Here is a 13326-nt window from a genome sequence, read left to right as displayed (position 1 = left end):
TGTTTGTGGAAGTGTGTGGATGACTGGGACCTAATAAATAACACAAGGGGTAAGGGTTATTAAATAATAATAATAATAATATTTATTATAATTATTATTATCATTATTATTACGCCAAATATCCGTATTAGGTCTTCATTATTTAGTTAGATGGGCACATTTTTGTTATAGTGTGGTACTGAGATCATGTGTGTTTGTAAGTACATGCTCAAGATGGTTGAGGGAGTGGAAGAGAGAGAGATGGAGAGAGACAGAGGGAGAGAGATATGGAGACAGAGGAAGAGAGAGATGGAGAGAGAGAGAGAAAGATTGAGAGAGATGGCAAGAGAGGGAGAGAGAGGAAGAGACAGGGACAGAGAGAGTGGAGTGGGGGAGGCTGGTGCAGCAGGGAGAGAGAGAGAGAAAGGAAGAAGTATAGAAAAACAGAAGGAAGGAGAGAACCAGGACTTGTTTAGACAAGGGAGAGGAATACAGTGGAGGAAAGGCGAACAAATGTAATGTTTTCTGGTGACGGACAGACGTCGCAGAATCACTGGACAAGAGGTTTGGAGATGTGTTTATGTGTGTGTGTGTGTGTGTGTGTGTTTGTGTATATGATGTCTCCATATGATTTCACAACTGGCATAATGCATATGATCAGATTCTAGTTATCAGCAGCAAATGCAAAACAAAGTGATGAATATTAATAAAGAAACTACACCTTGTGTGTTAAAATGGAAAATAAAGCAGAGCAAGAAAATGGTACCATATGTTCAGACACAATCTATTCCCTGCATGGCATTGCAATAATCTGTAGTGTCTGTATATCTCCCTAGATTGGTGGCTTTAACCTCTGAGGTCACAAGGGGCACCTCGAGAAACGTCCACACGCCACACTGGGTCGATGCTATACCCTACTCACTGGATCCTGCTGAACCCCTCAGGCCTCCCCTCGCCGTATGGATCCATTCACTGGATCATTGTGATCAACCACATCAGGTGTTGATCCTATAACCTCAAACCTAGATCCTACTGACCCCACCAGGCCTTACCACACTGTGTTGATCTACACACTGGATCATTGTGATCAACATCAGGTCACGCCAAACCTCCTATTGGTTATTTAATTTCAGTCTCACAAAATGTTAATTTGACCACCCTGTGTTCTCAAAAGTGCCACTCCGTTAAACGGGGGTATGAATATTAATAAGGCTATTAGCATGTTTCAGAGGGTCCACTACGAGGCGTGGGGCAAGCGTTCTGAGTCTATGCTAGGTCACTGAGGAGTTTAGCTTTAATTATGGACCACTAGCTAACTAACGGTTTGTAAAACAGTTGAATTACATGGCTCTTATTCTAATGTCCCCCCCCAAAAGCTTCACACACACAGAATATACATGTTCGATAACCATAACACTGTAAGAACGACAAGAGTGAATTTAAGCGGTTGTGAACAATAATGTCACTGAAGAACATCAGAAGAATGCACACTGTGGGGCGGGGCTTGTAGCAGCAAACTGCCATTGACGGAAAATACATACGATTGAATAAATAAAGGACAGGCATGTTCCTTCCTTAGGGGCTTCAAAGCGGCCGATGTCTGCCATGTTTCTAGGTTTAACCGGTTGAGCCCGAAGGTGAACATGTTCAGTGTAAAACCTGTTCAGTGCAAAACCTGTTCAACCTGCTCTTCTATCATGAACACATTCTGTTTTAAATTGAACCAGTTTAACCGTCTCCAAGAAGGAAAGCTTGAGGTTTAAATAATTACATTAATGTGGATGCGTTGTGGATCATTGCCTCAAATGATGTAATTAACACTTTATTTAATTAATATGGGACAGAAACACATGTGACATGCTTCAATATTTGAATGAATGAATCCTGTATAAACAGAAGATGAAATCTCAAGTGTCCAAGTTTTCTAGAAGGACAAGAGACAGCTCATTCTTCTACAGTGGGAAGATAATCCATCTCTGTTTGTCATCATTGTTGTGGGTCAGTAATGTCAGGGTCACTCCATCATTCAACAATGACAAAATGGCAGTTTTTCATTGATTGGTAAACATGGTAGAGAAACTAGCTCAACCCATGAGGGGGTAAAGCTAAGAGAAGGAAGAGGGGAGGGGATTGTTACTGCAATCAGAATTAGTCTTGTGGTGTAACCTGAGATGTCAGTTCAATCTGAATGAACTGGGGGGGGGGGGGGGGGGAGAGAGAGAGAGAGAGAGAGAGAGAGAGAGAGAGAGAGAGAGAGAGAGAGAGACAGAGAGAGACACACACACACAGACACAGAGGGAGAGAGAAAGAGAGAGAAAAGGAGAGGAAGAGAGAGAGGGAGACAGAGGGAGGAAGAGAGAGAGACAGAGAGGGGTGGGGGGGTCGCAGCACCCATAGACTAACAGAGACGCTCTGTTCCCTGCTAGATGACGTAACAGCAGTCATATGACAACAAGGAGATGGTGATGCTGGGGGGGGGGGGGGGGGGGGGGGGGGGGGGGGGGGGCGAGTGAAGTGGGCATACCACTACCACCACAGAGGGACTCAATGGATGAAGTGTATGTATGTGTGTGTGTTTGTGTGTATGCGGACCTGTGTGCATGTGTGCGTGTGTGCGTTTGTGCGTGCCTGTGTCGTGTGTGAGTCTGTCTGAGCGTATGTGTGTGTGTGTCTGTGTCCCAGTGTGTGTGTACATGTGTGTGTCTTTGTGAGTGTATGTTTGTGTGTGTGTGTGTTTGTGTGAAAGCATGCCTGTGTGTGTGTGTGTGTGTGTGTGTGTGTGTTTGTGTGTGTGTGCTTGTGTGTGTATGTGTGCTTGGCATAATAAAGACGATATCTGCTCTTCTATTCTTTCAAAGATGTCTCCGGTCACATGTCCCATGCTACAGTAGATATCTCCCTCCCTCCTTGAGAGGTCTGAGGTGGGAGGTTGTTCCACTGTTTAAGGTCCCGGTCTCGTGTTCAGAAGGAGAGTCTCCTTCAATTAGTTCTGCAGCAAGGTGTGTACTAACTGCATACTGCAGGGTAAGGCTAAGAGTCTGGCCGTTTCAAGCATGTGTTTGCTGTTTGTTGTGTTTGTGCTGTCCACCTTTGTTAAAGTGAGATTGGATGTCTGATTGTAACTTTTATTTTTGGGCAGGTTTGCTTGTTTTTTTTTTACTCTTAGATTTTTTACTCTTAGATGTCTCTTATATATGTGACTATCAGTACTATGCTCAGGCAGTTATAGCCAGCAAGGCATTCAGGCTAGTTTACATGTCATTTTGAGTGAAATTATATGTTTATCAAAAGGAGTGGTTTTCCCTTATACCCTGAACACTCTAACCAGGAAATATATAATATATTAATATATATTATAATTCATTTAGGGAATTGTAATTGTACATTTTTCATCGGTGACTGCCTTAATCAACAGCTGCCCTTTAAACTTAATAAATAAATCTCCAGCCTCCATTCATTCCATCTTGTTTGAATTGGAAAGGAGTTTGTGGAGCTGTAGGATCTCGTTACAGATACAATGTTTGTTTTTTTCCAGCATTGTTGCTATTTGTTGTTGCTATTTAATATGTTATTAAAACGCAAGGTTAGTTATATACTGTTCCCTGCTCTCTGTCTCTTTTCTGTAACCTTCTTCTACTGAATGGAAACCCAGATGATAAGCAGTCCTTCTCGTATTATTAATATTCCTTGTTATAACATCACATGTTAGCTGGTTGTTAAATCCTGTAGCTTCTTAACAAATTAGTTGCTAGCTTGTTATTCCATCACCTGTGAGATTGTTATTAGAGCAACCGTAAGTCGTTATCATCATATCATCTTTTTATCTCCTCCACCCTTGATATGCATGTGTGTGTGTATGTGTTTTTTGTAGACGTTCACTGAATTGGGGTAGAGGTGAATCCCCTCAATGTGGCTCATCGCGACACAAAATGGCTGTTTCTTCTGCTTCATCCTACGAAGAAAATAAAAAAGATTGAGCATAACCTAAATAAATAATATGCTGACGCCATAGATGCCAGCCAAGATGTGAATGAACCCAAACACCCAACATTTAGCGACACAAGGGAAAAAATACATGAATTAAAATCCATATGTATCCTCATTGCTCTTAAAATGACAGTCTGCAGACCATGCTACACAGAGACAACTCCCCTCATAGAAACGCACACACAATCCTACAAACACACACACACACACAGGCACACACACACACACACTCACACACACACGCGCACACACACTCAGGAGCACACACACTCGGGCGCACGCACATACACGCGCGCGCACACACACACACACACACTTGGGCGCACACACACACACACACACACACACACACACACAGACACACACGCACACACACACACACACAAGCTTGGTCAAGTACAGAGCACTCACAAGCGTATGCAACACAGACATTAGACACAAAGCCATAGTGTCCACCTTGTGTGCCATATCTGCTTCACCCAACAGCCTCCTCTCTCTCTCTCTCTCTCTCTCTCTCTCTCTCTCTCTCTATCTCTCTCTCTACCACACCAGACACACACACACATTCACACACACACACACACACACACACACACACACACACACACACACACACACACACAGACGGGCCTTTGTCATCGGTGGCCTTGTGACTCAGTGTGACCCACTGCATAAGAGCAGAGTTGGTGGGTGGTGGAGATGGAGGGGTGGTGGAGGAGGAGATGGAGGGGTGGTGGAGGAGATGGAGGGGTGGTGGTGGAGGAGATGGAGGGGTGGTTGAGGAGATGGAGGGGTGGTGGTGGAGGAGATGGAGGGGTGGTGGAGGAGATGGAGGGGTGGTGGAGGAGGAGATGGAGGGGTGGGTGGTGGAGGAGATGGAGGGGTGGTGGAGGAGATGGAGGGGTGGTGGTGGAGGAGATGGAGGGGTGGTTGAGGAGATGGAGGGGTGGTGGTGGAGGAGATGGAGGGGTGGTGGAGGAGATGGAGGGGTGGTGGAGGAGGAGATGGAGGGGTGGGTGGTGGAGGAGATGGAGGGGTGGTGGAGGAGATGGAGGGGTGGTGGAGGAGGAGATGGAGGGGTGGTGGAGGAAATGGAGGGGTGGTGGAGGAGATGGAGGGGTGGTGGAGGAGATGGAGGGGTGGGTGGTGGAGGAGATGGAGGGGTGGTGGAGGAGATGGAGGGGTGGTGGAGGAGGAGATGGAGGGGTGGTGGAGGAGGAGATGGAGGGGTGGTGGAGGAGATGGAGGGGTGGTGGAGGAGGAGATGGAGGGGTGGTGGAGGAGGAGATGGAGGAGATGGAGGGGTGGTGGAGGAGATGGAGGGGTGGTGGTGGAGGAGATGGAGGGGTGGTGGAGGAGGAGATGGAGGGGTGGTGGAGGAGGAGATGGAGGGGTGGTGGAGGAGATGGAGGAGGAGATGGAGGGGTGGTGGAGGAGAGGGAAGGGGTTGAGAGGGGGATGAGCGTTGATGCAAGATAAGATAAAGATCTACTCAATGTATATAATTGTACGCTACCACTCACATGCTAAATGCAAGTCATAACATCTAAGTAAGGAATAACACGTGAGTAAATCAGAGTTAGTTAAAAAGGGTAAATGGTTGTTCGGCAGCCTTCAGTCACACTGCCTTGCTGGTCCGACATAATTATTTTTTTTAGGTTTGATGTAAAAAATGAAAAAGGCAGTACGGATCTGGAAACTGCAACAACAAATATTTGTTTGTCCATTGTGGACAGATGCAAACAAAAAATTGCTGACAGACAATTCCGATACACGTTTTTATTAATCAAATGACCTGTTCTGAAAATGATCTGCTGTATCATGTTAGGCCTTGCTGTGCTGAGTCATTATGAAATGGACTGCTTTGAGGCCTATGGCCCAACAGCAAAATATTCTTGGTAATCTTTCATGAGACCTGCTTTGTCTACTGTATTTTACCCATTTGGATAACATATTCATCTCAGAGGTTTTTAGATGACAAATTCAGATCACCACAGATGTGATCGTATCATTGAATTGATCCTTTGCGCTGTGTGTAGAGAATCTTCTATATTAGCGTCAACTGACACCTCTAAAAACCTCTGTTCTTCCAGACTAATGTGGCAAGGAGAAAACAAAGAGCTGATTTGACAGAAAAGAGATAACAATCATATTAATAGTTGCTACCTAAAAATGCTACGAAAAGAAGCTAGCCCAATACAATGTTCCCTCACAGCTAATGCTGAAGTACGCAGTATGTTTAGCGAAGAGTGATTTGCAGTGCTACTGGCTAGATTATTGAAGAGAAATGGCTGCTAGCCACTAGACAGAAGGCTATGTAAGCCTTTTTTCATAATGCATTGTATGGTGGTGGCTGCTGAAGATCAGTCCATGACCTACATCTCCTTCTGATTGTGACGTAGGAGAGATGGACGTCACAGAAGTGACTCACCATGGACACAAAAAAAATGAAAGCCAGGCCTTAATCTGAGCTGAAATGTTTAACGTTTCATTCCATCGAACCCAACTGGACTGCACAGGAGAGCTTGCATGCCATTGCCATTTCAGCCAAGCAATCTTTTATTTACATTTTTGCTTGCTTCAGCCAGCAGCAGTGAGCACCACAGTGTTGCGCCAGAGATGTCACATGACTTGCTGGTTGCTTCAGAATCTGCATGGCGAACCGCGCTGGGTTGACGTTCATCTGTAATTAGTGAAACATAGGCCTACTGTACACCTCTCAGGGTCTGGCTGCTTCCTGTACAAATGCTCACCACAGTTAGACATTGGTTAACAATTTAAGATGTCGTCTCTAATGTTCTTTGTGCCTCTAATATTGGAAAAGAACCGCTACATTGTGCCGTGTGAGGAGTTCTTTTTCAGATTAAATCTCCAACATTGTATTTGGTGTTAAGATCAGTTATACATTGTCGTTGCACTACGCCCGTCACACACTCCATCATGGTTTTTCTCTGGAGGAGTCTTCCAATATTAGCTGAACCAAATCCTAAAATATGATTGATTGTGTGCTTCTATTTGTAAACTTTTGTTTTTCACAAATAGCTTTCTGGGTCTAACTGAAGAAACACATGTGAGTTAGATGCGTTTATCTTTCATTCATTCTCAAGGACAGTAGAATTGAGGTGCATACATTTAATGAACATGGGCATTAGACGGATTAACTGGATAAAGAGTGGCTGTGGATGTATAACGATTCCACAAGTAAATTGCAGGCCACTGGGATAGATTTCCCTGCAAAATTGGAAGCGGTAATTTATCGCCTACAGATACAAATGGCTAACAAAGCTGAGCACAACAATCAACTTTCAACTGGACTGTAAACAAATTGCTGTTCTTAATTAGCTTTCATGCAAACCCTGAGTCATGCCAGCTGAGTCAAGACAAGTACGTCTTCAAATGTAAGCTGACTTTCTTTTGTTTATTGTTGTAAAAGTGAATAGGGCGGTTGCTGCAAAGCTCTTATTCCATTCCATATAATTATGTATTTGTTAATAATTAGATAGTAATAATCCAAAGCAGTCTCATACAAATGGTTAGTAGTGTAAAGCAAAACACCAACCTCAAATCGGAGAGGGTAGTGAGACGATAGATAGTAAATAACACCAGTGTTTTCTTGAATGAATAAATTGGTCTGACAGATGAAATCCCATACAGCGGTAAGGGGAGTTGTGGGGAAGTCTGCCATCAGTGACTGCTTCTGTTGAACTCAGAAATGCCAGCAATTGGTTCCATGAACCGGCGCTCTAATGTCACGCGCGGCCCATCAGGCCCTTGTTGTAGAGGATTGTTTAAGGCTATCTCCACGGGTAATCTGAAGTACGGTGTATGCTTCCTCTACAGTTAATATAGGACAGTTCTCGGCTATCTGTAGAGGATGATTCTAGTCTATATGTAGAGGGCAGTCCCAGGCCTTCTGTATAGAGTGGTTCTAGACAACATCACCCCTACTAGAAGACATCACCATTAGAACACTAGGAGACATCACCATTAGAACACTAGGAGACATCACCATTAGGACACTAGGAGACATCACCATTAGAACACTAGGAGACATCACCATTAGGACACTAGGAGACATCACCATTAGAACACTAGGAGACATCACCATTAGGACACTAGGAGACATCACCATTAGAACACTAGGAGACATCACCATTAGGACACTAGGAGACATCACCATTAGAACACTAGGAGACATCACCATTAGGACACTAGGAGACATCACCATTAGAACACTAGGAGACATCACCATTAGGACACTAGGAGACATCACCATTAGGACACTAGGAGACATCACCATTAGAACACTAGGAGACATCACCATTAGGACACTAGGAGACATCACCATTAGAACACTAGGAGACATCACCATTAGGACACTAGGAGACATCACCATTAGGACACTAGGAGACATCACCATTAGAACACTAGGAGACATCACCATTAGGGCACTAGGAGACATCACCATTAGGACTCTAGGAGACATCACCATTAGAACACTAGGAGACATCAACCCAGGACACTAGGAGACATCACCATTAGGACACTAGGAGACATCACCCCAGAACACTAGGAGACATCACCATTAGGACACTAGGAGACATCACCATTAGAACACTAGGATACATCACCATTAGGACACTAGGAGACATCACCCCAGAACTCTAGAAGGTATAACCATTAGAACACTAGGAGACATCACCATTAGGACACTAGGAGACATCACCATTAGAACACTAGGAGACATCACCATTAGAACACTAGGAGACATCACCATTAGAACACTAGGAGACATCACCATTAGGACACTAGGAGACATCACCCCAGAACTCTAGAAGGTATAACCATTAGAACACTAGGAGACATCACCATTAGGACACTAGGAGACATCACCATTAGAACACTAGGAGACATCACCATTAGAACACTAGGAGACATCACCATTAGAACACTAGGAGACATCACCATTAGGACACTAGGAGACATCACCATTAGAACTCTAGAAGGTATAACCATTAGAACACTAGGAGACATCACCATTAGGACACTAGGAGACATCACAATTAGAACACTAGGAGACATCACCATTAGGACACTAGGAGACATCACCCCAGAACTCTAGAAGGTATAACCATTAGAACAAGCCTGAAGATCGCTCCGCTTCCACAACATTCCTGCAACACACGCTTCCACTGTATGGAAGTGATGCTAACCACATGTCTTTTGACATCACTCCTTAGCTGACCACAGTGAAGCTTTGTGCTCTCGCTCAAGGCCTCTTAAGGGCAATTGAAGCCTGTGACCCATAGATCCTCATCTCATTAAAGAGCATGGCGCCAAATCTTTAATGCTTGCTTTTCCTAGCCCCATAACATGAGGCTGCTGGCTACGTGAGGACGTTGACTAAAGATCGCCTCGGGTCTCCACTTACCGCATTAATGCTTGCTATGGGAGAATGAAAGGGTGAATGGGTAAGAAAAAAAGTAAGGAGGACTGAAGTGTGAGAGAGAGAGAAAGAGAGAGATAGAGAGAGAGACAGAGAGAGAGTGAGAGAGAGAGAGAGAGAGAGAGAGAGAGAGAGAGAGAGAGAGAGAGAGAGAGAGAGATGAGATAGGGAGAGGCAAAAGGGTGGAGCTGCATAGAAAGAAACAGAGAAAGAGAGAGTGATCACTCTAGAAAGGACATAGGTATATTGCAAAGGTGCTGCTGTGTGTGGGGCGATTAAATACCACTTACACTTTTCAATTAAGTCAATATGAGAAATGCCGTGCTCTTCTGTCGGTGAGTCTTACATAATAATGTGTTTACTATGCAGAGCGTACCCTGGGTTGTTCTGCTGTATGAGACAGAGGGCATAGTGACCGACACGCTACAGAAAGACACAGTGTTCAACCCTGATGCTTGAAAAATATGCTTGTTATCATGTTTCCAACATGTCTCTTCCGGTCAATTTAAAGGAAGCGTTTATTACATCATTCTGACAGTGATGGTTTAGAGTAGTCTTCATGAAACATACTTTATGGCCTTGGAAAGTATAGTAGAATTGAGATGCAATCATTGATATAGATTGCATCCCTAAAAGGATTGAGAACATCATTGATATGCTTTTTGGTATTATCTTTAAATGTTGTACCACTTTTCCTACTTGAAAACGAACTGAGGGCAATCTTTACTGTCTTCTACTATTGTAATGGCATGTATGATGATATATACCTGATTATGAACCTCATCATACACCACTTTTTTGTTGATAAAAAACAGTTACTGATTGTAAGTCTTTTTAAAATCCATCCATTTGTGACAGCAGAATGTGGTCGTGTCCAGTGGCTGGAAGGACTGCATGATGGACCGTACCAACTGATAATCCGGGGGTGATCTGTCCATCACACATCTGAATGGAAGCGCTCTGCTCTGATGTCTTAAAGGATAAAAGCAGACATACAGTCATCTATATTTTTAGACTCCCTAAAGATCATAAACCCTTGATACAATTGACTCATTGAAATCTGAGGAGATACTCAATATTTTAGTGCTTTTTATCCAGATAAACCACAGCTTACCCGTAACTGCTGTACTTACGACCTGTTACGATGTTGACATACTCCATGATCCAAAGACCAGTTTGGCATCTATGTATATATGTTTACTGATGACTTTTCATTTCACCCCTGCTTAGAAAAATACTGTCCCTTTAAACGATACAACTTTATTCATTTTCATTCACACATATATTTTCATAAATATACATGTGCCATATTATTTTCCCTAAAAAACGGCTAAATTGAACTTTAGCCTCAAAGGTCAAACCCCGCCGCCTCATCAGAAACATGTTCAGTCAACTCTGCACATTCTGCCCTCGCTTACCTTTGCACATTCGTTCAGGTTGTCGCGGAAATGTGCGGCTCCTGTGAAAAGCGGCTAGCTAAGTGCTTTCAACCCCTGTTGACACACATACCATACATCTCCCCCGATAGTGGCGGTGGCGTCCAGCCCTGCACGGCATCGCACTGTTCATTCAACGGTTCCTGTGACTCAGGCCTGAAAGTGCCCAATGTTGACTCTTGAGTTAACCAGTAACTGCTTATTACTTAAGATAATACTTAAAATCCTCCGGCCTCCTATGTGACTAATCGAATGAAGGCTTCTGTACGTCTAGAGAGCGTCCGTACTCTGGACATACAGAAACCATGGGCCTGAATCTCTATTGTACAGCACACAATGAATAAATAACATGACCTGGGAGTGATGGAGAGAGGTGGATGATGGATGGCTGGGTGGATGATGTGTATCGTGTGCAGGGTGTGTAGTAGCACTGCAAGGTCCTCCATCCGCTACCCGCTATCACGTTACCTCATCCTCATGTTAAAACAAGAGGCAGGACTCTCTCTCTCTCTCTCTCTCACTCTCTCTTTCTCTCCCTCTCTCTCTCCCACTCTCTCTCTACTGCTCTCTCCCTCTCTCTCTCTCTCCCACTCTCTCTCTCTCTCTCTCTCTTCCTCTCGCTCTCTCTCTCTCTCTCTCTCTGGCTTTCACTGTAATTACTCTTGTGTCAAAGAGACACAGAGAAAGAGAGACACGGAGAGCCAAACAGCATTTCAGAAAGAGAGAGAGAAAGAGAGAGGGACATAGATACAAACACACAAAGACAAAGTGAGAGGGACAGAGAGAGAAACAGGGACAGACAGACATAGACAGAGACAGTCAGACAGAGTCAGAGAGAGAGAGAGAGAGAGAGAGAGAGAGAGAGAGAGAGAGAGAGAGAGAGAGACAGAGACAGAGACAGAGAGAGAGAGACAGAGACAGAGACAGAGACAGAGACAAAGAGAGAGGCAGAGACAGAGACAGAGACAGACAGACAGAGACCGAGGAAGAGAGAGAGAGACAGAGACAGAGACAGAGACCGAGGAAGAGACAGAGACAAAGAGAGAGAGGCAGAGACAGAGACAGAGAAAGAAACACAGACAGAAAACAGAGACAGAGACAGAGAGAGACACAGATACAGAAAACAGAGACGGAGACACAGAGAGGGTTTCTGGGCCATGCGTTGTCACGGTTGTGCCACGCTGCCTTAACAGCAGCCGCAGCGTTTCGTGTTTACAGCACCTGGGATGAACTTTCCATCGGTCAAACGTCACCTTAGTGACCAGCAACGACGTGATTGGACAACTCGGCTCATATTCCTTCATTGGCTCCTGGCCTCGTTCATGAATTCATCCATTCATCTATCCATTATGCCATTCATCCATTAATTTATCCATCCTCCCATCCATGCAGGCAGCCTTGCATACATCCATTCATTAGTAAGACTTTACAATAAGGTTAGATTAACTGAGCATTAATTAACATTAATTAATGCAGTTATAAGCATTATTATATATCATTAGCATAATGTTTAGGGTTTGGGTCAAAATTAGTGATTAGGGTTATCCCTCTCCATAAATGAATACCTTAGTTTGAACACCATTACCTTAGTTAACATGAACACCTTCAGTTTACATAACTATTAGTAAAAGATTACCATTAAATTAACTCTTAGTAAACGTTAATAAATGCTTATTTTTGCATGAACCCTTATTGTTAGATTTAAGCCCTTAATTATTAATTCATACATTCATCCATAATGGAGTTGCTACAGGAGTTACATGTATGCTTTACCGTCGCAACTAATGGCATGTTTCCACCGACAGGTGCGCTTAGGCCCAGTACACCTTGACCCAGTAGTGAAGGTGCGGTTTAGTCCAGTTCGGTTATGGGTCGCGTTTCAACCGCCGACAGTACCCTTATGGCAGGGCGGGGTATAAGCCGGATGGCGATAGCCGCGGCAGCTACGTAAGCATCGTGACCTCATAGCAGCCCGACACAGTGTAGCCTGCTAAAAAATCCAAGGAAAAATGTATCCCCCAGACGCACGGAAGTGACTATTCTGTCGACCAATCAATGGACTGTGTGTGTAGCTCGAACTTGTTGGCACCCTTTCAGAAGTCTCGGTACCCCAACTGAGGAGTACTGAGAGATAAATACAGCTAATCACTGCTAAGTCTGGGCCCCGCCCACTTTTGGCGGTAGAAACGCGAACCGTGCCGTACCTACTCAAACCAAACCTACCCGCACCCGCCGTTGGAAACGCGTCATAAACCACATCACTTTACTCGTGACTTCGTATGAGCGCCTCTAACTAGTATCGCTACCCAATAGCGCTGGTGAGATTCTTTTGTAAATCCAACAGGCCTCTGGGACATCAATGTTGTTTTACATTCCCATGCGTTTTTATTTTTTATTTTAAATGTGTTATTTATCGCATTACACGATACGACACGGTATGGCGTCGCATAACATCGAGGTCTCTGTTAAATATGTAAA

Source organism: Pollachius pollachius, assembly GCF_949987615.1.
Source record: "Pollachius pollachius genome assembly, chromosome: 4".
Classification (NCBI taxonomy): Eukaryota; Metazoa; Chordata; class Actinopteri; order Gadiformes; family Gadidae; genus Pollachius; species Pollachius pollachius.
The sequence above is the reverse complement of the archived record's forward strand: the minus strand, read 5'-3'. Positions refer to the sequence as shown.